Source organism: Patagioenas fasciata, chromosome 5 (assembly GCF_037038585.1).
Source record: "Patagioenas fasciata isolate bPatFas1 chromosome 5, bPatFas1.hap1, whole genome shotgun sequence".
Lineage (NCBI taxonomy): Eukaryota > Metazoa > Chordata > Aves > Columbiformes > Columbidae > Patagioenas > Patagioenas fasciata.
The window spans coordinates 25,282,021-25,308,560 of record NC_092524.1 but is presented as its reverse complement, the minus strand read 5'-3'; the positions used below and the strand labels follow the sequence as shown (position 1 = coordinate 25,308,560).

The window sequence follows — 26,540 nt, the reverse complement described above, 5'->3', positions numbered from 1 at the left end:
GGAGATCCCTTTGGATCATAGAGAAATATGGAAGCATACTCGAAGAATCGGATGTTATGGAACAAATCTAGTACAAGAAGGTGGTTATATTCTTTAGCCAAAATGCTATTAGGGCAAATACTTTTGAATTTAAGATAACAAATCTGTAATCAGCATAAAACTTTGCCCCTCAGGCTGCAACTGTTTGTAGCTATTTATCATTTGCTTAGCAGCTCAATTACCTATTTCTGTGTTGGAATTTCTTAGCACTGAACAATACTTCAAAATAGTTTAAGTGAGGGAATAGAGAAGAATCTGCTGAAAATGTCGTTAGTTTCCTCAGACTGTAATGTTACAGAGACTCTAGAGTTAATAATAGTCATATTTTCTCAAAAGACATGCTATTTCAATAAATGCCTGTGGCTAGTGATGAACCTGAGATGAAAGGGTTGTGTACATCAGAGCTCCTAAGTGGCAAGCTTACACACTGGCTTAGACTGTTTCTTTGAAAAAAAGACTCCAACCTGGCTAGTATGTTGCTGACACTGAATTCAGAAATAAACACTGGCTTTTGTGAAATTTCTTTCCAAATACAGATAAGTCTCCTTTAGCACTGTTTTACAGTCAGAACCTGAGACTATATCACATTGTGATGATAGTAGTCTTCAGTAAAGTAGCATATTGTTTTTACAAAATATCTTAGATTTTAAGTCACAGTTCAAGCTTAAGATACTATTACAGAATATCCAATTTTCTTTTTTTCTTCTTCGTGTTTATGACATTGATTTAATTTGGTTAATCTGCATGCCATTTATATTTTCAGTGGCATAATTCTTTGGTTTTGGACAGTTAGCCTGGAAGATATGCTTGAATAGTAGTGTGTCCTGGATTAATTTTTGACAGCAGGGTTTTATCCCATCTCCAGTTCTGATGTTTAATCCAACATAGCAGTGTATTTTTACAAAGCATGGAGGTTTGTAGGTGTTAGTGGGCAGCATCACGCCCTTCAGAATTTCGAAGATGTTTCCGGAATCTCTATCTATGTTGGCTAAAATATAAATTACTTTATTTAAAATAAGTTTGTTTGCCTCAGTGTACCTGTTTCTATGGAACATCAAGGCCACCCGTGTCCTATTAATGCTTATATTACGCAGCACATTTGAAAATGCTATAACTCAGGTGTATATATCAAATTGTCAAATGATCTTCAGGTTACAAATGATCTTCAGTTTACTTCAACATGTTTGCAGCTTGAATCCTTAAAAACACATTACTCTGGCAAGTCAGAAGAAACTGATTCCACCTGACTGGTAGCTGGTCTCCGTGTTTTTTCTATATTGTAGTTGCCCGATATTTGTTTTGAATGGATCCATCCTTGGACTGCCATTTAAAAGAAAAGAGACACATAGGTGGTAGGTTGTCTATATTTGTTTGTCACTAGCTTTGTCCATTTTTCAGCTAGAAATAATTGTGTCTCTCACACTGCTTCTTGTCTAGGTCAATTATTTTTAGGATAATATCAAAGATTGTGGAAATATTTTTCAGAGGATTAGGTATTTTGTGACAACAGCAATGTTAATATAATATTCACATTAACATATGGCTATTGGCTTTCAAGTTCAGTTGACTCCCACAGAAAAGATAAAGAAGAAATTGTACTTCTTTTGCCCAGAATCTTATTCGATTTATGCTAAAACCAATAGCGTAAATTGGCATCAAAGCTGTGGAGTAGGGCTGCATATTATTTTGTTGGCTAAATACACAGTGAAACTTTTATTTTCTACTGTGGCATCACTATACATCACTACAAGTGATATAGTAGGAAACGTTCAATCTCATGTTACATTTCACATGTAATAGCCAAAGACTGACAGAATATAATGTGAATCTTGTCTAAGATATGGTACTCAGTGGTGATTATCCAAGACTTTCATTTCCATTGATTTAGAATAATATCTTCCCTTAACTACTTCATCATTTTTCTCTAAACTAATGTTTTAAAAGAGAACAACAATCACTAAATAGGTTTGGACTGTATTATATATCAAGGAAACCCACTACAAGTAGTATAACAATCATCCAGGATGAGTGGAGCTCTATTGAAAGAGACCATCTCTGTCTTTAAAACGAAGATGAAATACAACTAATTCCTGACATGTAATTATCTAACCTATTCTTAAAAATGTCTCCTAGACTTCACAGAATCCCTTAGCTGACAAGTATGTCATATGAAACCTCACAGAGCCTGATTCTGATAATGTCTTTTTTTAATGTGTGGACCTTTTTCCAATTGTAGCCTTTTCATTTGTTCCTGCCTTCTAATGACACACTAAGTTGATGAAAGTTTAATCTACCGATATCCTCAAAAAGACTTTATAATGGTCTTTTCATAGAGTTTTCATTATATTTATTTGATTCTAAGCATAAACTGTATATGTTATATCCCTACAGACAAGCTTTTTAAACTGATGTCTTGAGCAGGAGGAACACACGAGCTAGTGTAGTTTGCCTTCCTTAGAAATATAAAAAAAAGGCTCAGTCTGGAATAAAATGAATGGGAAAAGTATTGCTTGAGATAGTTAGAAATCTGAGATCAATTGTACCCAGGCTGCAGCAATCATTAGTTAATGACTGAGACTAGAAAGGAAAATTTACGCACTATTAGATTGGTAAGGATCTTGTTGGTTGGTTGGTTTGTTTTGTGTCACATTCTGCAGCAGAGACACTGGACCACGCTCTGGGGTCATGCAGTGAACTGCTTGCAGGCAATTGCAGGCAATTGTTGGGAGAACTGTGAAACAGAAGAACAAATATAAAATATGTGTTATAGCTTATATGATAAAAATTCTGTTAATGTAGTGTTCTTCCTAATGGTCTTTTCAGGGCCTTTTGAATTAATTTGTGTCCTATCATCTCTGTAAATGGTCCTTAAATGTTTTAGTTCATTGGAGAGCTTACGAGACATCCTTTTTGCATTCTGGCTAAAGAAAATTGTTTCAGTCTCTAGGGGTGCTGGTTTAAATAGCATTAAATACACTAACCACCACTGTTTTGCTTTAGAAGTCAAGTTTATCAAATACTTTCTTTTTATTTCTTTTTAAACATGAATTTTCTCCTACTTGCTCTTTGCTCTGTGTGGACTGAAAACTGACAATCTCTGTAATGCAGATTCTTGCATTTCTCAGGGCCATGTTTCAATTGAGATCCAGATGTTGAGTGTTTACATGGAGCATTTTTTTTTTTTAAGCTTTCCTTGATGAGCCCCTATTCAAATCCTGACAGCTTGTGAGGATTGTAGATTTTGGGACATAAGATATAGCCCTGATCTCGTGAAAGTGAAAATGTGTATGACAAGCACAGCACATAATTTATTAAATGGTTGTGTTACTCAGTTAACCATTACATCATATCTGCTTCTGCCATGTTTCTGATGATACTTATTTTTCTGCTAACTCAAAATGATGAAGTCAGTTTTGACTAAATATCTTTTTTGAGATAATATTTTAGAAAGGTTTTTGACTTGTTTATATAAAAAAAAATCTCTTTAAAGGACTGGAGGACTATTCTTAAAATCTTTCATACACAAATATCTAGCGGTTTAGAAAACAGGATTTGTAAATGGACCAAGACAGCACTTATTGGTAGAGGATTTTAAAATCTCAGTAGTATGCTCTTATTACTACAGAGGAACCAAAGCAGAAAATGCCATTTATTGTTTATAGATATGTTCATATGTGAGATTGCATGATGATTGATCTTCCTGCCTAAATCAATGACATTGATCTTAAGTGTAGAAAGTAACAGTTTGAATACAAGTTACTAATCTTTGTGTCCTGATTTTGGCTGGGACGGTGTTAATTTTCTTCCTAGTAGCTGGTACAGTGCTGTGGTTTGGATTTATTATGAGAAGAATGTTGATAATACACTGAAGTTTTGCTTGTTGCCAAGTAATCAAGGACTTCAGCTTGCTGTGCTTTGCCAGGTGCACAAGAAACTTGGAGGGAGCAAAACCAAAACAGCTGATCCAAGCTGGCCAAAAGGGTATTCCTTACCATATGAAGTCATGCTCACTATATAAGCTGGAGGGCAAATACGGCTGCTCAGGAAGTGATGGGGAGTTGGTGGTGTCGGTGTTCAGCAATTGCATTGTGCATCACTTCTTTTGTATATTCTATTATTATTGTTATTATATTATCTTCCTTTCCTGTCCTACTAAAGTGTCCTTATCTCAATCCACATTTTTTTTTTCCCTTTCCTCTGCTTTTGATTCTCTTCCCCATTCCATGGAAGGAGGCACAAAGGTGTAAAGGAAAGGTATCCCTTCAAGGCAGATATTATTTGTAAGTGGACAATGGTAGAGAGAAGAATCCAGTACCTGAAGGAATTAGCCATGCTGGAGGTGATTTATGATGACATGGAAAGCGAGCAGTTAGCCTGAGATCCTGATGAAGTCAGGTGCACGCAACTCATGTGTTGGAAGTTGGTATGGAGTGTGACATTGCTGTATACCAACTTACTGACAGTACTGAGCTGGAAAGCCAGAGAGATGGCAATGTGAGTGACATGGTGGGCCAACTCCAGCAGTATGAAGAAAATCTCTCTTACTCCTTCATTTCTGCTCTGGAGAAACTATTGGACATGATAGCCAAGAAACTGCCCCAGGAGTTCCAGTGATTCAAAGGGGATAAGTTCTACCTCCAATCTGTACATACCAGTTTCTCAACTATTTAGGAGTAAGTGTTTTTTTGCTCAAGAGAGAAGATACACAACATGGTGCACCCTGTGGTTTTACTTGTGTTACCATGTAGAGGACAGGAGGTAGTTGGATGGAAAATCTGCCTTGACCCTAGAGCCACAGCTATGTGACTTGCAGGGAAAAAGAATAAATGAAAGGGATTCTTCCAGGAAAAATTGCTCTTCCAGTCTCCAGTGGGCCATTCCCCAGACAGAGTAGAAGGGCTGATCTTACTTCTGATCCTATTGAAGGAACTTCTCAAGAAGTGAGTAACAAGGATGACATTCAAATCCATGTGTGCCACACAAACCCATTAATCAGTAACAAATACTATGATGAGGGCCAGAGAGGCTCAGCCTCCAGACAGGTGGAGGAAAGAGGCAAATGTATTTATTAGACTGTGCAAATTGGATGGCCTGGCACATTGGACCCCCAGAAGTACAAGGCTCTAGGAAACACCAGTGCACAGTGTACCCTAGTGCCATGAAGCTACCGAGGAGCAGAACTCATCTGTATTTCTGGAGTCACAGGAGGATTCCAACAGCTAACTGTATTCAAGGCTGAAGTGAGACTGACTGGGAATGAGTGGGAAAAACACCCCATTGTCACTGACCCAGAGGCTCCCTGCATCCTTGGTGTAGAACACCTCTGGAGAGGATATTTCAAGGACTCAAAGTGGTCTTTTGGTATAGCTGCTGTGAAGATGGAGGAAATCAAACAGCTGTTTACCCTACCCAGTCTTTCAGAGAACCATCCCGTTTTGGTACTGCTGAGAGTCAAAGAACAACAGGTGCTGATCACTTCTACAACAGTGCACCAGCAACAATATCGTACCGAGACTCTCTGATCCCCATCTATAAGCTGATTCATCAACTGGAGAGCAACAGAGTGAGCAGCAAGGCTCACTCACCCTTTAACAGTCCCATATGGCCCATGCGGAAATCTAACGGAGGGTGAAGACTAACAGTAGACTATTTTGGTCTCAATGAAGCCAGCTAAGTGCTGCCATGCTGGACATGCTAGAACTTCAATACGAACTGAACTCAAAGGTGACCAAGTGGAATGCTGCAACAGATATCCATAATGTGTTTTTCTCAGTCCCTTTAGCAGTAGAGTGCAGGCCACAGTTTGCTTTCTCTTGGACAGTTGTCCAGCACTCTTGGAATTGGTTGCCCCAGATGTGGAAATGCAGACCTACCATTTACAATGGACTGATTCAGACTGCACTGGAACAGGGCAAAGCTCCAAAACACCTGTAATACATTGATGACGTCATTGTATGGGGCAATACAGCCCAAGAATTTTTTGAGAAAGGGAAGAAAGTAGTTCAGATCCTCCTGAAAGCCAGCTTTGCCATAAAATGAAGTAAGGTCAGGGGACCTGCACAATAGATCCTGTTTTTAGGAAAAAAATGTCAAGATAGGTGTCGTCAGATCCCTGTGGATGTGATCAACAGAATAGCACCTATGTCTCCACCAGCTAGCAAAAAGGAAACACAGATTGCCTAGGTGTTGTGAGTTTTTGGAGAATGCATATTCCAAATTACAGTCTGATTGTAAATCCTCTCTATCAAGTGGCTCGGAAGAAGAACAATTTGAATTGGGCTACTGAGGAATGATAAGCATTTGAACAAATTAAACAGGAGATAGTTAATGCAGTAGTCCTTGGGCTATTCCAGACAGGAAAAGATGGCAAAATTGTGCTCTACAGTACAGCCAGGGAGAATGGCCCTACCTGGAGTCTTGGCAGAAAGCACCAGGGGACACTCAAGTTCAATACCTAGGCTTTTGGAGCCAGGAATGCAGAGGATCTGAAGCCTGCTGTACTCCAACTGAAAAAGAGATATTGGCAGCATATGAAGGGGTTCTAGCTGCTTCAGAAGTGATTGGTACTGAAGCGCAGCTCCTCCTGGCATCCCAGCTACTGGTGCTGGGCTGGATGTTCAAAGGGAAGGTCCCCTCTACACATCATGCAACTGGTGCTACATGGAGTAAGTGGGTTGCACTGATTACACAACAGACTCAAATGGGAAACCCCAGTCACCCAGGAATCTTGGAAATGATCATGGACTGGCTAGAAGCCGAAGACTTAAAAATAGCTCCAGAAGAGGAGGTGACACATGCTGAAGAGGCCTCACTATATAACAAACTACCAGAGAATGAGAAATGCCCCATTCACTGATGAGTCCTGTCATGTTGTAGGAAAACACCAAAGGTAGAAACCTACTGTGTGGAGTCCTACACAATGAGCTGCTGAAGGACAAGGTGAATCAAGTAATTTTGTAGAGGTGACAGCCATCCAGCTAGATTTAGACATTGTTGAATGAGAAAAAAGGTCTGGTGCTTTATACTGACTCACAGATGGCTGGAAATGCTCTTTGAGCATAGCTACAGCCATGGAAGCAGACCAGGTGGTAGTACAGAGGTAAACCCATTTGAGCTGCTGAATTATTGGAAGATATTGCTGCTCAGAGCAGCAGCCTGACCAAGAGTCAGGTCACTGAAAAATATCAAAGCAACCAGACAATGGATCAGGCTGCTAAGATTGAAGTGGCAGATCTAGACTGGCAACATAAGGTTGATTTAGTTATAGCTTGGTGGGCCCATGGTAGCTCAGGCCATCAAAGAACAGATGCAATATATAGATGGGCTCATGATCAAGTCGACTTAACCATGAATGCTATTGCACAGGTTATCCATGAATGTGAAATATGTGTTGTGATGAAAAAAACGAAGCATTTAAAGACTCTTTGGTATGGAAGATGATGGCTAAAATATAAATGGGGAGAGGCCTAGCAGATTGATTATTGTCTTGATTTTGGCTGGGTTAGAGTTAGTTTTCTTTCTAATAGCTGGTATAGCACTGTGTTTTGGCTTTTGAATGAAAATAATGTTGATAATACACTGTTGTTCTAGTCATTGCTGAGTAGTTAAGGGCTTTTCAGCTTCTCAAGCCATATCAGGTGCATAAGAAGCTGAGAGGGGGCACAGCCAGGACACCTGACCCAAACTGGCTAAAGGGATATTCTGTACCATATGACATCATGCTCAGTATAAAAACTGGGAAAAGAAGAAGGAAGGGCAGGACATAGGGAGTGATGGTGCTTGTCTTCCCAAGTAACTGTTATGTGTGATGGAGCCTTGCTTTCTTGTAGATGTCTTGCCAATAGGAAGTAGTGAAAGAATTCCTTGATTTACTTTGCTTGTGTGTGTGGCTTCTGCTTTACTTATTAAACTGTGTTTATCTCAGCCCACAAGTTTCCTCACTTCTCTGATTCTCTCTCCATCCTGCTAGGGGTAGTGAGCAAGTGGTTATGCGGTGTTTAGTTGCTGGCTGGGATTAAACCACAGTACTTCTAAATTTGTCCTGAGCCCTGTTCAATTATTTAAATTGAGAGGTATTTGCTATTGTTATAGGGATAAAGGAGAAATGTAATAATAACATTTACTGGTTTGTGAGTTTGGTGATTTTGTTTGTTTTTTGTGTAGTCTTATATTTGTTTAAAGTAGAAATAAAAGATCAAAGTTTTCACTACTGGAGACCACTTTACCAGATTTTTGTGTTGTTATTTAGGATTCCTGTAATATAACTAGGCCAATTCAAGTCTGTAGTACCTGAAAGCATTCTAAATGATGTTTGATTCTGCTGTATGTCATTGTGTGGTGGCACATCTGAGTAGTATAATGATTTATCAAGTTATCAATACTTAATTTATCCTGAATGTAGCTTTATCTTATCTATATATTCATTTGAACTATATTCTTAGTCACTAACTTCCAAAGCACAGACACATAGTTTATTCTGGAAGATGGTATTTTGAGATAAGTTCCTCTTTATGCTGTATTTTAAGGGAAGTTTAGTAACAGTTTACCCAAAAGACAGTTGTGTTGTATTATGGCATTTTTCAGATGGAACTTCAAAAGTGATGGTTATGAGATTGTACCAACCAACCACAGGGATTTATCTGGAAGATTGGAAGACCAGAACTCAAATGTGTGAGTTGAAAGAGTGAGTTTCGTAGGCGTAGTTAGTTGTTCGCTATCATTGTTGCATTTATGTAGCCAATAATACTTTATTATGCTATTAAGGTTATTTGTGTGCATTTGGAGTCTAATAAAGTCAGGGTAGGGAATCAGAATATAATTTCTCCATAAAAATGAGGAGGCATGACTGGTTAACAAAATCTGTGGTGCCATTATTTTACAGAACACAGCAAAAACAGTTTTCAAAAAATGTGTTACTGAATAAAGGTTAAGGGAGATGATAGACAACTATAACAGAATGATGTTCTGGAGAGATTCTGCTTTTACTTGTATAAAGACCTTCTTCTTTCCTTTCATATTGAAAAAATATATACAGGTTAAGGCTTCTGCTTAGGAGCTGGGTATGTGAAATAACACTTCTGGGCTCCAGTGATTTACCCATTCAATCATGCTGTACAAAACACTAAGCAAGAGATCAAATAAGGTGGAAAATTTCTAAGGCAAAAATAAATGACTCCATGGAAATGAGGCTGATTCTGAACATATTTGTCTGGAAGTTAGTTGTTCATTTTGTTTTACTCCTGCATTGCACACAATAAGTCAAAACAACAACAAAAATAAGAACTTGAAATACCAAACCAAAACTTTTGTAATTGTTATTGGCTAGAAACAAAGTTATCCGGAAAATGAGATGTAAATGCATAGAAGGGAGGAATGCATAAAGGGAAATAATTTTGACTTCTGTGTTTATTATTGTCACCTTTAGTAATGTCATGAATAATTTGATTCTGCTGTGCCTTTCATTTGATCTTTGCACAGAATAATATTCCAATTGAATGCTGTAGACTGTGGAGGAAATTCAGTGTTTCTTTAGAACAATATAGTCAAGAAATGTTTCCTTCTGCCTTGTCTCTATTTTCCAGTTAATGAATACTTTAAAAATGTACATATGTACATATACTGTGAAGTCAACTATAAACAAGAAAGTTTTTCAAATACCGTGTGAATGAATTTTCACACTTATCGTTGCAGGCACCTGAATTCTTAATGTGATATCTATATTCTTTCTCTTATTCATTGGTCACTAAAAACTTCATCTAAAGCCCAGTGAAGTCAGTTGAAAGGATCTATTACTGCAGAGCTTAAATTAGTTATGACTGTTAATTAAAAAAAAAAAAAAATCTGGAAAGCTGCAGGACTTTTTTTTCCCTTTCATCTCCTCTCCCAGGTTACCTATACAGTCACTTGGGTAATGGAAGCTAGTGAGATTTTTTTCATGTATTTGGTATAAATCTAGTGACTAAAAGACTAAAAAATGTGGAACTTCCTTTCACTTCATTGAAATCATCATAACTTCCATCCCTGTATCCTTTTTCTCCCTTTCAAAAAAAGCCCTATCAGTAAGATCAATAGGAGATAGTCTTAAATTCCATTTATATGATACAATAAAGTTTATTCCTAAAATGGTTAATACTTGGGAATGTTTTGTATAGAAGTAATGCTTCAGAGACCAGAAGAGAGGTGTATCAGCAGGCAATTACTAGCAATCCTTGCTAATTACTTTTCATCCCTCAGTGTATGTGTCACATAACTTTTCATTTAATCTTTGTGAATTTAATTATTCATTAATATTTAATAGAAACTTGCTAATGTTTCTTGTGTGACTTAGGACCATAAGTCTCACAATCATAAATTAATCATCTATGTAGAAACCAGATCCCCACTGACAATCAATTAGTTTTATGTCTGTAAGTGCCACTGTCACTTTGGAAAACAGAACTTAGTCCTGTAAATCATATAAGTACTTGCATATTTCTATGCTATGTTTTTGCTGCAAAATGGGCATAAAGTTTCTTCATTTCAGCTATTGAATATGAGATAAATATATATGTTTAAATGTTTAAAAAAAACCCAACTTCACATGAATGGAAACATCCACCATTCTACTCAGTACATTATAGGCCCAACACAAGTAAACGGATGAGTAAAATACCTGTACTCCAGTTGAAGATGCTTCATCAAAAGAACCCTCTGATTATGTAGAGACCTCCCAGCCCCAAAAGCCTTACACAGTGTCAGGTGTTTAGCTTTCCTAAAATGAGCTTGACACATTTCTGAGTTCTATTTAGAAGGAAATGTACCAAAGAGGACTAAACTACTAAAGAAGCTCCTGCACATAAATTCCTACCAGTCTATTTTAATAATGATCTGATTAGTTTTGGGTTTGAAGGAAGTTTGCATACTGCTCTTGTGACTTCTTCTGTTCTTGGATTTCTTAGTGGTAAAGTTTCAGATGTCACCAATATCAGACAGCAGGAATGAACATCTGCTGCCCTCATAAACTTCCATTAAATATCCCAATGTCTCTGAGTGCAAGCCTGAGTATGGCCTTGGAGATGTATTATACAAAGTATTTTCTAAGGCAGATGGGCAAATAAAAATTATTTACTTATATAGCACAGACACACTATTAAATCTACATGAATTAGTCCTAGAGAAGAGGGGGAGGAGAACTATAGTTTAATTTACAAAAAACAAGACATCGAAACAGCTTATAAAAAAGAAGAATCTTCTTAAGAGGGAAAATCTGATAAGAGATTTCATATTGATGTACTAACATCAGTAGTCATATCTGCTGTTTTTGCATAAATGGAAAACTAATTTATTATACTGCTGTCAATAAGCATCACAATATATAGTGAATATATATACATACAGAGACTCCGTGTGTGAATTGCAACACGTGGGCTATATGTAATGACGAAGGAATTGAAAAAAACAACTGCATATGTATGAATGTTTGGTTCTGGAGGGCTTTTACTTTCAGAAGTGAATCTGCTTCCCTCAGTCACACATATAACTCAAGTGTCATTATACAATTTTAAATCTTCGTCAGAACATCAAGCTCACATAATGAAAAATGGAAATGAAAATACCTTATAAGTAATAATCTTGACTACTTCTTGATAAAAGAGATATGGATGAAGATGAAATTAATAGCCATGTATTTCTTTAATTATTTATACATTGTCTTTATTTGATTACGTAACCAAAATAATATTCTCAGAGAAGGTTTTACATAAAAATCTGAATAGTTTTCTTTACCTAAGAACACAAATATGAGTTTTTGATATTTTTCTATACCTCAGGATTTGAGATATCAAGAGATGGGCAGGGGGTATTGTCATTGATTTTTAAGTGTCACAGTTTAACCCTAGCTAGCAATCTGTACCACAATAGCCACTTACTCACTTCCCCCCACCCCCAAGTAGGGAAAATAATCAAAAGGAGAGGGAGAAACTCATGTATTGATATAAACACAGTTCAATAAAATAACAAAATAATACCAATATATCACTATTACTACTAATACATATAAAATGGAAAATAGAATATAAAACAAAGTTAATCAATGCAATTCCACGTGAACTCTGTGTGTTCCAAGCAGCCAGTTGCAAGAAGCAGTACCCTGATCCCAAACAGCTGATCCCGGGGAAAGAAAGAAAAAAGCAGAAAAGCCCAGAGGCCCACTGCAAAGCGGTAGGATGGCAAAAGGCCAAACTAAAAGAAATCTCTAATCAGAACTCAACAAAAACAGAGCAGAACTCAATGAGTTTCCATATCCATTAACTTACTTTCAGTCAAATCAGCACATTGAGTTTAAATTGAATTAAATTTGATGTGAAATGGGATAAATATCAAAGCATTCAAAGTAGTATTTATCATCCTTATTCTTTACTATGTAGCTTCTAATTGTATTATTTGGAAAGGTTAGAGTTGCGGTATATTGGGATCTGGTTCGGGAAGCCCCAGGTTGGAGAGTTTTTTTTTTATAACCTGCAGTGAGATTAAGACACAAATGAGATCAGATACCACTTAACTAGGGAACTTTATTGAACAGTTATGAAGAAGGCAGTGATAGGAAAGGGAGAAGAAAACAGGAAAGTAGGGAACTTAGCAGACAGTCAGGACAGGTTTGCAAGATAAATTTACTACCATGGATCCAGGATCCAATCAACTTTAATAGATGGGGTGGTGCATCTCAGGAAGGCAGTTGACCACCCCTTACATTCCTGAGAGGTACGCATGTGATGACATTTGGTAGTGGAGGTCTCCAGGTCCTGCACATGCTGCGTGGTCGTATGGTCTTTTATAAGGCATTTGGGGGATAATCTGGGATGGAGTTTCCCCTGGCAGTATCACATACTGCCCGGTCCACACCTTTGCACATGCTCTTGGTCCCACTGTGCTGGTCCTGTGTAGCATGCCTCAGCCCGTGAGGGTGATTGCCTGTGGCCAGGGTAGGTTTCCTGGGGCCTGTAGTTAGGCAGATCTTCAAGGAGTGACATCACTCTTCAGGGACAGGAGCAATGAAACTTCGAGACATTTAACTTAAAATATGGTCCCTGACACAGTATATGTAACAAAAAGATTATTGTCAATATTTGGCTTATTATATCTTCTTCCCCAGCTTCTTATCTAGTCAGGACGAAAGTGAAGGAAAGGCATCCCTCAATGAAAGGCTGCTGAAGGATCCTGTTTAGTCTGGATTGAGTGTGACAGCATCTCAAGTGAATAAATTCAGGTATCTTAGCAAATTAAACCTATTTGAACTTAATCAGGTTGTGACCTGAAAATGTCACTGATTTCAGTTTTTATCCAACTGATTTTAGTTTATCCAACTTGATCTGAACAAATGTGTGCTTGGAACAAGACAAAGCATGGCATACAGATATTTCAGGTTTTCTTAGTCCATGTTTCTCTAGCTTACTAATCAAATACTATCTTTTGGAGAGGGTATAAATCAGCTCTTCAGATAAATGTCTTATTTTCTGTTTTACAAAGTGCTTCTCCTGACTAAAATTCCACATTAAACTGTTTAACGTTCATAGGCAGCAGTCATTCTGCTTAAAGTGAGAAGTCTCTAGTTTGTATGCCAAAAATCTTCCCACTCCAGAGTGTTTTTACTGTGTCATTTCAGAAATATGTCTCTGTGTTTTAATATCAATAGACCATGCTTCTGGTTTTTATCCCTAAACTTTTTGGCACAGATGGAAGTGATCAGTTGGCCATCTGATGGGCTAAGTCAATTTGCCTGTCAGACTTCTCAAATTGCTGACTCCATCTGTTGTTAAGTCAGGAAAACTGACTGAAAAAAAGTTCTAATTTGATTTTTTGACTCCTTAACATTTTCAGTGAGTTCCACCTATGAATTGAAACTGACCTGCCGAAAGGCCAGGTAATTACTTTGTGATAAAAAGAGCAGCACTGAAGGATTTGCCTGGGGCTCAGAACACTGATGGTTGGATAAAAATCAAGAAAGTCAATGGCCCTGAAAGGCTACTGAGGCTGGATCTGCAGTAGGCTAATATGCTTAGAGGAAAGATTTGATCAGGCAGATTTGGAACAGAAGACTGCATCTCAGCTCTGTGTCTGGTGGTGTTCAGAAGCTGAGTGGGTGGCAGAAAGGCATTGATATGCCTGGTGGACAGCAGGGGGTTCATGAGCGAGTACTGTGCCCTTGTAGCCAAGAAGGCCAGTGGCATCCTGGGGTGTATCATAAGGGGGGTGGTTAGTAGGTCGAGCAAGGTTCTCCTTCCCCTCTGCTCTGCCCTGGTGAGACTGCATCTGGAATATTGTGTCCAGTTCTGGGCCCCTCAGTTCAAGAAGGACAGGGAACTGCTGGAATGAGTCCAGCATAGGGCAACAAAGATGATTAAGGGAGTGTGGCATCTCCCTTATGAGGAAAGACTCAGGGAGCTGGGTCTCTTTAGCTCGAAGAGATTGAGAGGTGACCTCATTAATGTTTATAAATATGTAAAGGGTGAGTGTCAGAAGGATGGAGCCAGGCTTTTCTCAGTGACAACCAGTGATAAGGGGCAATGGGTGCAAATTGGAACATAGGAGGTTCCACTTAAATCTGAGAAGAAACTTCTTCACGTTGAGGATGATAGAACAATGGAACAGTCTGCCCAGGGAGGTTGTGGAGTCTCCTTCTCTAGAGACATTCACAACCCTCCTGGACACATTTCTGTGTAACCTTATCTAGGTGTTCTTACTCTGGCAGGGGGATTGGACTAGGTATTTTTTGAGGTATATTCCAATCACTAACATTCTGTGTAAATGAGTTAAATGGTTCCTCTTTTCTTTAGACCCATATTCCGCAGATGTGAGCAGGTGTCTGTGCTATCATTACAAACAACCAAAGCTCTAATGAGCTTCCCGCATAATTCCAGTGGGATGGAAAGATCTGTAGATCTCAGGCTGCAGGTCTAAAAGTTTACCCCCACCCTTCTTTTGAATGAAGTCATGCATATACTTTAGAATGAGTGTTCAGAGGAGAAAGTAATTGTTTCTTTCTTCTTGTCTTGATGCCAGAATATTTCTAGGAGAAAGAATGTTCTTGGTAGCATTGTAGTACATCTCAACCACCCATCCTGATATGAATGGCTAATTGTTTCTTTTGGCAACCACTGAAAAATCCAATAACCCTTTTAGCTTTTATCTATGACAGAAACCAGAATAAAATCTGGTGAGAACATAGTAGTGGTTTAGTTTTCAGTAATTCTTATCTCTGTCTTGTTTCATCTGAGTGCAGTTAGGAACACAGCCAGGTGTCTTCAGCATAGCTACAGCCTTCAGTAATTACTTCCACAAGTAGTGTTTACACACTAAATGATGAAGGACTGTTGGGATTCCTCTTGAATTTCTTGTAAATACAGTAGCTTTTGTTTACTTTAACTTCCTACTTCTAAGCTTGTGCAACTAAAGAAGAAGATAGACTAATTAGAAAGACTGCTAAAAGTCAGTTATCTTTCAAGGCTTGTCTCTACTTAACAACCTTACTTTATTACCAGTGTGTTTTTTTCACCAAGAGGTATAACGGAATTGACTTAAAACTACTGCAAGAGGTAAACACTTTTTGCCTAGGGACAAATTTGTTTTCTAAGTAAAATTAATCTCTTGACTAGGATGCTCTCATAGTCTGAAATTGCATTTATCTTCTTAATCCTCTTAATAATGCTTTTAAATATGAATTGTGCAGTCAGCCATTACAGAAAAATAGTTGGAAGATATTTGTCTGATTGTCAGGGACATTCTGTAAGATTTTTCAGTATGCTATTTGAATATGGCAATTTGTCAGAATTTTCTGTTAGAACGTTCTTAAATTCTATTTCAACCATAAATGCATTTTTCTTGAAAGAAATATGAAAAAGGGGGTTATGTACTATCATTTTACCTTTCAATAATCTCAGTGTTTTCAAGTAATTATGCATCTTTTGTTGCGCTTCTTCTCTGTGTCTTCTTTCTCTACATGAACCACAGTAGCTATTTTAAAACCTATTGGACTGACAAACGAGAAACTGAAATAACTGAGTCAGAAGGAATCACTTTCAGTGGGTGAGTTGTGACCCAGCCTCTCACTGGCTTCTTTTCTGAATCAGCTAATAGCAGATACCTCTCAAAAATACTTGGAAAACATGAAGCTGAGCTTGCCACATAGAAGCTACGAAACAGCCACCAGCAGACAGTGTTTTATCTTTCATAATTTCCTAACTAGTGGGGAAAAAGCACCTTCAAATGGGTTAACTAAATGAATGTTTAGATTTTTCATATCTACTGTCTAGTCACACTCTGACTTTACTTTTTGAATAGGTTTTGAGGAATGAAGTGTTTATGGTAGTTTTTGGTATTGCTTTGTCTTTGAGTAGAGACTGCATTATAGCTTCTGTTGCCAGTTAAAATAATAATTTCAGGATGTAAAAAATTAACACAATTTGGTTCCTGTGACATTGCCTGAGTGCAAATGAAGGTAGAATTTGGATTAATCTTGCATAGCTTCCATTTATATGTCAGAATTGCAGTTTTACTACTATCATCTCAACATGGAGCTTGACAAAAAACTGAACCTACTGGAAAGATATTATGTTGCTCAACTTAGGAGAGAAATTGAAGTCACTGTTTTCACATAAGAATAATCTGAGACAATGACAACAATATTTGGCAAAAGGAAATTTGTACTTCCCTGGAATCTTATTATTTGTGTTTTTCAAACACAAATACTAATACTAATTTTTTTCTCCAGGTAAAGATTTGAGCTTCAAGTAAACTTCAAACATTTGTTCTCATTGTCTTGCTCTGACTCAGAAAGCTGTTGTAATTAACTTGTATGGGGTATCCATAGATGACCTAAAATGCTGTCTTTCTTTTGGTTACATGCGATATAGCAGATATGTGGCTAAGGAGAATGGCCTTATTATGCTCCAGTGATTGGAGGTCCTTATGGTATTACAAAAAAATAGGTTGGTATGACCATGGATTTGTAAGTAGATTAAGTGAGAAGGTGTGTCTTTGAAATTGAAATGGCATATTGAATAGGCTTTAGCTCTATGTTCACAGAAGATCTCAATGGCCAGAGCAGAACATGTGGCTGCACTGTTCTCTTTTGAGCTACTATGGTATATATAGGGAAAAAAAAAAAACGAAAAAACAACAAACTTAGAAGGAAAAGTATGTTTTGTAAAATGTGAACATGGCCAGAGGTGCTCTGTCAAAATAACAATTGTAATCAAAAGCAGCTGTGAGCATTATTTCATTTCTGTTGTCACCTCAAGGTCAGTGTATGGAGGCTATTAGTAACTTTTTTCTGATAGTGACTGTGTGCATGTAATTGTGGACTCTGGTATTCATGGATACAGAGAAAAGGTTTTAAAAATACTCTGGTGCCTTGAAATGACTTCTTCTCAGAATGAGTGTCTGTGGCAGTGCTAAATGCTTCCTAGCAGAGAAATGCCATAGGCGCTTTTAATAAAATTTAGGAGCTGATAGAAAGTGGCAAACTGTATGCTGAAATCCTACTGCATATCTGCAGCACGAATCTGGCAGACAGGAGCAGCCAAATCTTCTGATATTCAGTAAATCCTGTAAGAGATCTCCAGAGTGACCGCTTCTAGGAGTGGAACTGTAACCTTTTTCCTCTGTGGATGTCACGGTCTTCATCTCACTGCAAAAAATGCTATCCAGTGCTCAAAACTTGATGTTGCCTATGACACCGGAATGTTTCCCTTGAGATGTGAGATAAAAATGCTAGCCTATTTCTTGCTGGGACAGAAGGAGCATTTCCTCCTACTGACTTAATATTAGAGAGTTTTCTATACTGTTTCCACTGCAGCAATGCATATAATGTATCCCTGTCTATCAAAACATAATTGTTGGCCTGCCAGACCAAATTGTAAATTGCTTGAGAGAAAAGCACTAGTGTTGTTGCAATTGTGAATGGAAGAATGGGTGCTGTCCTAACTGCTGCAGATGACTTGTAAGAAAATAATAGAATGATGTATATGCCTTTGCCTGCAGGTTGTTTTCAAATGCCTGAAATTTTGTTAAAGGGATTGGAAATATTCTCCCAGCGATAGTTTTTGTGGATTTGTTTTTAATTAAATTCTATACAACTAAAAAAAGTAGTCAGTAGCATTTACCAGATAGGACAGGTAAGATTTTCCAAAAGCAGTCTTTGGAAAATTTGAAAATATAGCTGACACGGTTTTGCTGAAGTTTTCTGCTCCTGCAAAGGAGGAAGGATATATTTTTACAAGTTCCATTATTGAGTACAAAATGAGGTATTTTGATGAAGGAGACCAGGACATTATTCATGTCACCTATGCATAGGAAAGATGCATCCAGAAAGCTACTTTGCAATGAAAACCAAAACATTTAAATGTTATCTGCAAAAACAGTGTAAATGTGTCTAAGAAGTAATTTGCCTGTTCACGTCCCACAGCCACTGACCCGGGAAATCTGGGGAAATCCTTCTCTCTGTGGCATTATATCAGGCAATTTTTTCATAAAAACTGAATGCTTTCCAGTAAATGTTATGATTTAGACAAATTTCTTAACATCAGTAAGAATTTGGGCTGTTTTTGGCCCTGTTTGAATCAATCTGGTCTATAAGAGTAGAAGAATCAACCTCCTATGCTTGCAATATTTTCAGTAAAATTTGAAAAGTTTGTTATTGTCCCACCTAGAGAGCTCTCAAGATTTTCAGAACAAGAAGAAATAACAAATCTTCCTAAGTAGACTGCAGGAGTCTGTTCTTCTGAGTACGCTGGTATAATTTTGAATGATTGAAGTAGAATAGCTGGGTATCAGAATAACCCATATAGTCTAAATGACCATGTACCAGTTGGTATTTACTTTTGCTTTAAGCTATACACTACTCAACTACAATTTTTTACCTCTGCTTTCTGCTGTTTTGATTGTAATAATTTGGAACATTTGCAGTCTCTCCTGTTCACTTCAAAGTTGGTAACTATCAATTTTGCGTATGCCAGAAACTGCTCTGCAGCATCTGGCTGTTAAGCTGTTTAATCTGCCTGGGAGAATCCTGGTTTAAATCAACGATAACAATCATATAAAAATATGTCCAGGACAGATGCCTTTCAACTTGTGTAGCTTTTGATATTAGGATGTATAATGTAGTCAGTCTACTTCTCAGAACTCTCTAAGTTTTTGGTGTTTTTTGTTGTGTTGGTTTTATTTTTTTTTTCCTCTGGAAATTATCTGTAAACAAGCTTGTGGTTTAAATATACAAAATATTTAGCAGGCTTTTTGACCTCAGACAGAGTTTGAAGATATTACTGTTGCTGTGGTTTTGTCTTGAGATCTTCAAGACACAAGTTTTGTGGTGTCAGTTCTTTCACATTTGAGAGTCTTGCTGCTTCAATACTTGTGGTTGTGGAGACCAAAACTATACATGTGTCTTGAAAGGATAGTTAAAAAACAAATATAGAAACCTAGTATATTTGCATGTATTTGTCTAAATCCAGTGGGTAAATCATTAATGCTTTAAGTTGCTAAGAAATTATATGGACATAGGAAAAAATAAGTCAATATCTGCTATTGTGGTTACCTTTCCAATGGTACTTCTTAAAAAATCATTAAAGCTGAAACATTAACCATTTTTCTGGTTTCTAAAATTTTGACTTATCTTTTCAGAAAAATCTTTATTGTTTTCCTAGCTGTGTTTTAAAGGGGCTTCCGCCTCACTGAAAATAGCATAACTATTTGTTTGGTCATGCCAGGAAAATTAATCTATTCTACATTTAAAAGAACTATAGAACTTTATTGGACGGGGGGGGGGGTGTGTGTGAATATTTTTATATAAAAATGGATTTTATTTAAAAAGTTTGAATTTTAAATATCTTGCCTATTTAATTTCAAATTTGAATTTCAAATTTATTTTTTGAAGGCAGTAAATGATTTTTTCAACATGTTGGTCTCCATTTCTGAAACTACATAGCTTTTAAAATTTTACCTTAGTTTTTCTCTGCCTTGTTTTTCCTTTCCTCAAAGTAAATGAAAAGTTTTGCTAAAACATTTGTTTCACAAATTTTATTTTCATTTTTTTTGAAAAAAACAGAAAAATTGAAACTCTGTTGTTCCCCTTATAGAGGAAACCTTTTCCCTGCAAGAAGAAATATCCATTGAATAAGCAAATAATCTAGACATTAGGAATTATATGATCCAAACAAGGAAGAAGTTCAGAAACATAATTAATTATATCTGTAATCCCACAAAAAGTTCTTTGACAGTCCTCCTGTATACACAATCAGTAGCAAGTATATACAAATGAGTGCAACAACAAATTCTCTACCATCTATTACACATAAGGTACACAGATATCTCTCATGTGTGTCTCCCGCAGATGTAATAAAGAAAGCCAAATTCTAATGACTGCAAATATTCAGTATTACATTCTATCTGATTTGTTTTATAACAGAGGCTGGGTTGAAGAATTAAAAAAAAAAAAAAATAAAAACAGGAAAGCTAAGAAAGAAGCTAAGAAAGGTGGGGTAGCCCTTAACTAGTACAGGGTTTTGGTAGAGCACAACTACCCAAAATGGCAATATGACCATACTTCACATCTTTTCTTGTAAAAGGCACTGCAATTTTATAAACTACCTTTTAGCAGTAAATACTCCTAATATTGGGATACAGAACAAGCACTAAAAAGGCAAACTGCTAATTACTGCAATAATGTCTTCTAATTGCAACACAACTAAATTATTTGCTTGTCTCATCATTTAATTTCAAGTTGGGGGTGTGGACAATGTCACACAGAAAAAGACAGTTTCTGTAAAACCAAAAAGTTTCAGAGACAAACTTCACACGAGAATTGGTCAGACCACATTTTATTGTATATAAGTATTGAATACTAATCATAACATATAGCTGTTTATTTTCTGTAAACATTATTCTTCCATTTATTTAAATTGAGAATATTTCTATACTAGATTTAAAAAAGCTGCAAATATTTTTCATATTTCAGCATTTTATATTAGGCATTTCATATTTCTGTTGTTTGTTTTCATTATGGCATTGCTTCTTCCCATGTCCAATCAAAATTAAATTAGCAAAGAAAGGAATGAAGGTGAGGAAGAGGATGGACCAAGACCTGTTAATCATTCACACCAACAGCTTTTTGGCTGTTTTTTGTTTTGTTTCTGTTGTCGTTGTTGTTGTTGTTTGTTCTGGTTTGATTTGATTTTTTTTTCTTTTTTTTTTTTTTGGTGGTGGTGGGGGTTTTTTTGGTGTTTTTGTTTGGTTGGTTGTTTTTGTTTTTGTTTTTGTTTTTTAATTGTGTGTTCCACCAAGAGCTTTAGAGAAAATAAACCTTCAGAATGCTCTTGTTAAATATCTTCTTACTGTGATGCAACATTTTTGCTTTTTTGTATATACTAACAGAGAGAGATATACTTTTTTGGTACAGTCGCCATCTTTTGAAGTAGAAGGTATAGCCTCAAAATTATTGTTAAATCAGTTATTTTTGGACATATTATTTACAGGGTATGCTGTAAACATTTTTAATTCACTGAGTGCCAGCTCAAGCTAAAACGTTTTGGTTTTTTTGGTTTGTTTGTTTGTTTGTTTGTTTTGTTTTTGTTTTTTTTTTTTTTCCTCTCATTTATCACATATCTGTGATCTTTTAGGCTGGTTTTTCTAGTCTTATATTGTCAGTCATAATAGATCTGTAGATTTCTGTTGTGGGTTTTAGTACAAGACTTATGAGGCTCATGGTAATGCTGTCTAGACTGTTTCTATTTAAATTCTGAGAATGTGACCTACTTTCATCTCTGTCACTGCATGTACAGATTCTCCTACTTATGCCATGTTAATTTGGCCAAGTTTAATAATTGTCCTGACTCATTAGCTGGACTTGCAGGACACATATGTTAGTCCTCAACCAGGCCAAAACTTAATTTCTCAGCCATGCCAACAATGTGTCATCATACTTAGCCAGTCCCTTGTGACTCAATGATCTCAAGTAAATATTTCTCCTATTATTAATGCTTGCTGAGATATATTTCATAAAGTTTAACGCAACTGCTCAATAGTGCAGTATTATCAGCTTCGTCTCTCTTATTTTCATAAGCAATACTGCTTATTATATATATTAATGTCTACATGGTTTGAACATATTATTTCTTAATTGTGATTCACGAAGATTAAAAAGCCTTGAATTACACAATTAACAGGTTAATGAGAATAAAGTTTTGTAACTCCTTGTTTGATCTTTTTGCCCCCCAAATTTACCTGTTCTTATGTTATACACTTAGGGGTAGCTTTCAAGGGGTTAAAGAGTGAAATTATTGCATCTTAAGATGGTAAATTTGGCTTTTTGACTCAGTTGTTGAAATGCTGCATGCTATGTGGAGATTATGATTCCATAGCAAAATGCAGTTGCAGTTTATTGCTGGTTATTCTTACCATACTACACTTCAGTGAAGCACAATACTTCTGACAAGGTGCAATGTCCATTCAAGATTGGAACAAAGCCCTGAAAATTAAGTGCTATTCAACATGTAGCCTGTAACTAACTTATAATAAGAAGTCTTCTTTATCTCAGCAGATGAAATACTTCTCTACAAAAGCTTTATACAAGAACTATAGACTATTTAAATCTTCAGGTAGATATTGAGTGGCTTGTAAATTTTTTCTAGGCCTTCTGTTAGGTTTCTGTTAGGTTGGTGCAAAAGGAATTGTGGTTTTTGCATTGCTGAAATTTGCCGTTTGATATTGGAATACATTCTTAACTAAATGTGGTTTTATTATATATAATTTTAATGCACTTTTCTTGTTCTGTGTTTGTTTCTTTGTGGTTTTTTTTTTTTGGTTTTCTGGTTTTTGGTTCTTTTTTTTGTTTGTTTGATTTTTGGTTTTGTTTTTACTTTGTACTGACTTATTACTCGCTGTTTATTTTGTATTTATTTTAGGCTATGGAGATGATGTTAGACAAAAAGCAAATTTGAGCAATTTTCTTATTTGAGTTCAAAATGGGTTGTAAAGCAGTGGAGACAACCCGCAGCATCAACAATGCATTTGGCCCAGAAACTGCTAATGAACGTCCAGTACAGTGGTGGTTCAAGAAGTTTCACAAAGGAGATGAGAGCTTTGAAGTTGAGGAGTATAGTGGCTGGCCATTGGAAGTTGACAATGACCAACTGAGAGTAATCATCAAAGCTGATCCTCTTATAACTACATGAGAAGTTGCCAAAGAACTCAATGTCGACCACTCTATGATCATTCAACACTTGAAGCAAATTAGAAAGGAGAAAAACCTCAATAAGTGTGTGCCTCAGGAGCTTACTGAAAATAAAAAAAATAATTGTTGTGTGTCATCTTCTCTTCTTCTATGCAACAACAACTCTTTCTAGATTGGATTGTGATTTTCAATGAGAAATTGATTTTATACAACAACCAGTGATGACCATCTCACTGTTGAACCAAGAAGAACCTCTAAAGCACTTCCCAAAGCCAAACTTGCACCCAAAAATATCAGTCACTGTTTAGTGCTCTGCTGCCAGTCTGATCCATTATGGCTTTCTGAATCCCAGCAAAACCATTACATCTGAGAAGTACACTCCGCAAGTCAATGAGATTCACTGAAAACTGCAACACCTGCAGCTGGCATTGGTCAGCAGAAATGGTCCAATTCTTCTCCACAACAATGCCTGACCACACATCACACAACAAACTCTTCAAAAGTTGAACAAATTGAACTATGAAGTTTTGTCTCATATGCCGTATTCACCTGACCTCTTGCCAACTGACTACCACTTCTTCAAGCATTTTGACAACTTTTTACAGGGGAAATGCCTCCACAACCAGCAGGATGTAGAAAATGCTTTGAAGAGTTTGTTGTATCCTGAAGTGCGGACTTTTGCACTACAGGAATAAACAAACTTATTTCTCATTGTCAAAAATGTGATGATTGTAATGGTTCCTATTTTGATTAATAAATATGTGTTTGAACCCAGTTATAAAGATTTAAAATTCACAGTTAAAAAACACAATTACTTTTGCACCAACCTAATACAACACTGTGTATTGTATTGAAATGATAAATTAGGAACTTGGTAAGAATGCATGTTCAGACAATTTATTGAATAGTTACTGAAATACATACTGTATTCAGCACACAGTTGTCTTCAGTACACTGCACACAGTTGTCTTCATTGCTTCGGTGTTCAAATTAAAGGACAAAAAAAGAGAGGATCTTAAAACTAGAGAATTAGCAAATTCTCATATAAATGTTTCAAGAATGTCTGAACCTCAATGCTTTTCACTAAGATTATTAATTCTCCTGCTTAGATTATTTTTTTGTGTGTGTGTGTAAGTACGTCCAATTTGAACATTTTTCTGTGGAAATCTTTTTTAATATGAAACAAAGCTGCTATGAACATAAGTGTCTCATTGTGTGAGGGCTGTATTTGGACTACATCTTCCAAAAGTGAACGTTCATTGGCAATTAACTATGACTCACAGAGCATTAAAACTCTGCAGTGAATTAGTTTAATTGTATATAAAACCCAAGAAAATGTAAAACTTGGAATAACTTTACTAAAAGCAGAAGAAAAGCTTTACTCCTTCTTAGTTAAAAAGCCTCTGTCATGTTAACATTACCACATTATTTGAACAAACAGAAATCTTTGAAGTATTTGTTCACAAAACTGCAGTTGAAGTTGAAAGTCTGTCATTGACAGGAGGTGGGACTTAACCCTACTGTGGTCAAATGATTCATTCAGGTAGTTCAAGTAATCTGGGATTTAATATGAAACTGCAGGATTTCCAAATACAAGCCTAGGATGCTAAGCTATGTTTTTATTAATACCACAGCTCTCTGATTGACCTTTGATTTCTGAGTGAGCTTTTGCAAAGTTTTAACTTCTAGTTTGAAAGTATTATTCAAAAAGAGTCAATGGGATGAACTTTATGATTTTGCAGTGATTTTTTTTTTTTTGGTGATGATTGTTTATGATCATAGGTGCTGAAAGTAATGATTTAAATACTAGTGCTTTTGAGAATTGCATAGAAAATAAGATATTCAGAATTCTTTTCCTCTGAGCTTTTTTGGGAAATAGTCCTGCCTTCCTTTTTTTATCAAGAACTCAGCAAGTGCCAGTATCAGAAGGTTTTCATAACTGTCTGGAACAACCTAGCATGATTGAGTTTACGAGGATATATTTGTTTTCATTAATTCATTTTTAAAATAAATCTACAAAATGGAACTTCAGTTCCATTTAGACTTCAGTTTCATTTGGACTTCAATCCTTTATAGGTAGAAATGCAGCTTCCTCAATTGATATCATCACAACATAAATGTGATGTTAATTAAATGTGATATATCATTTTTCTGTATGTGCCCATTCAGATAATATGACCTAAACAATATACTCATATTTTCTAGTTAATTTATGATCGATGATGATGTAATGAGTTGGGTAACAGTAAGTTAAGTCCATTTGTATTTTCCACTTTCTGTCCACAGACATTTTAGTTATTAAAATTCAGTTGTAGAGACTATGTGCTCTTCATTCTATTTAGGAGCAACACATCCATGTATTGTAAGTGCTGAAAAAGCTTTTACTGTAGGATGATACCCAGCATTAATGCTGTTATTAAACCCAATAATATACTTAAAGACATTTTCAAACAGGTTGTCTTGTTGGTTTGTTTGGTTTGGGGGTTTTGTGTTGTTTGTTTTTTGGTTGGTTATTTGGTTGGTGTGTGTTTGCTTGTTTGTTTGTTTCTCCTACTAAAACCCACACAGGCATTTTTATGGGAATGAGAAAGACATCACTGCTAGTAATGATTATTTGTATCTTGTCATGCATCAACATTATCACTTCTCAATCACAGCATGAAGAGTTGAAAATCATCAGTCTGAGTCAAATACAGTGATATTTTTCTCTCTTATCTTCACTTTTTACTATAATATATATTATGTTGATTTCTCTCTTTCTTAAATTCCTGATCCAAATTACAAATATTGGGAGATTTAGATATCTGGAATGTGTTGGCCAGGAGACTAGTATGAGCAAGGATATGTATTTAAGCAAATATGATTGATTGAAAAGATGATATGTTGTCTTTTGTCCTTGTAAGACCCAGTACTGTGTTTAATACAGTTGCTTTAAATGACAAAAAAGGAAAGGTAGTGAAACACAGAGAAGTCAGATGGAAAATCATAATGTTAAATATAGACAGAATCATCTGAATAATAAAATAATAGCTGTGTTGTTAGAATGACTTGACAGTTACTTAACATTGTATCTGACAAAGCAGAATATGATGTAGGAAATAGCCCTGAAGTACTTTGAGGATGTTGACAAAACATTTATAAACTGATTGACATTTTCAAAAGTAGTTTTTAGATGTGTACTTGGCAATCTTGGAAAACTAATTTTTTGTGAATAAGTTATTTTGTAAGTGTAGATTGTGTATCTATTAATAATAGGATATTGAGCTTATTGAAAGGGTTTACATTTTCACCTTTGAGTTTG

The 26,540-nt window shown here is 36.3% G+C and overlaps 1 protein-coding gene across 8 annotated transcripts in view; it reads left to right on the top strand.

Moving 5' to 3' along the window:
- The window catches only part of LRRC4C (leucine rich repeat containing 4C), a 572,608-nt gene that overhangs the window by 414,192 nt on the left and 131,876 nt on the right, over positions 1 to 26,540 (top strand). Inside the window, exon 4 of one of the 8 annotated variants that reach the window (XR_011739328.1) lies at positions 22,971 to 25,912. The exons of the other annotated variants lie outside the window; for them this stretch is intronic. The gene's annotated coding sequence lies outside the window, so the exon portion shown is untranslated. Of the gene's footprint in view, positions 1 to 22,970; positions 25,913 to 26,540 lie in introns of those variants that run through there. 8 annotated transcript variants of the gene reach the window in all.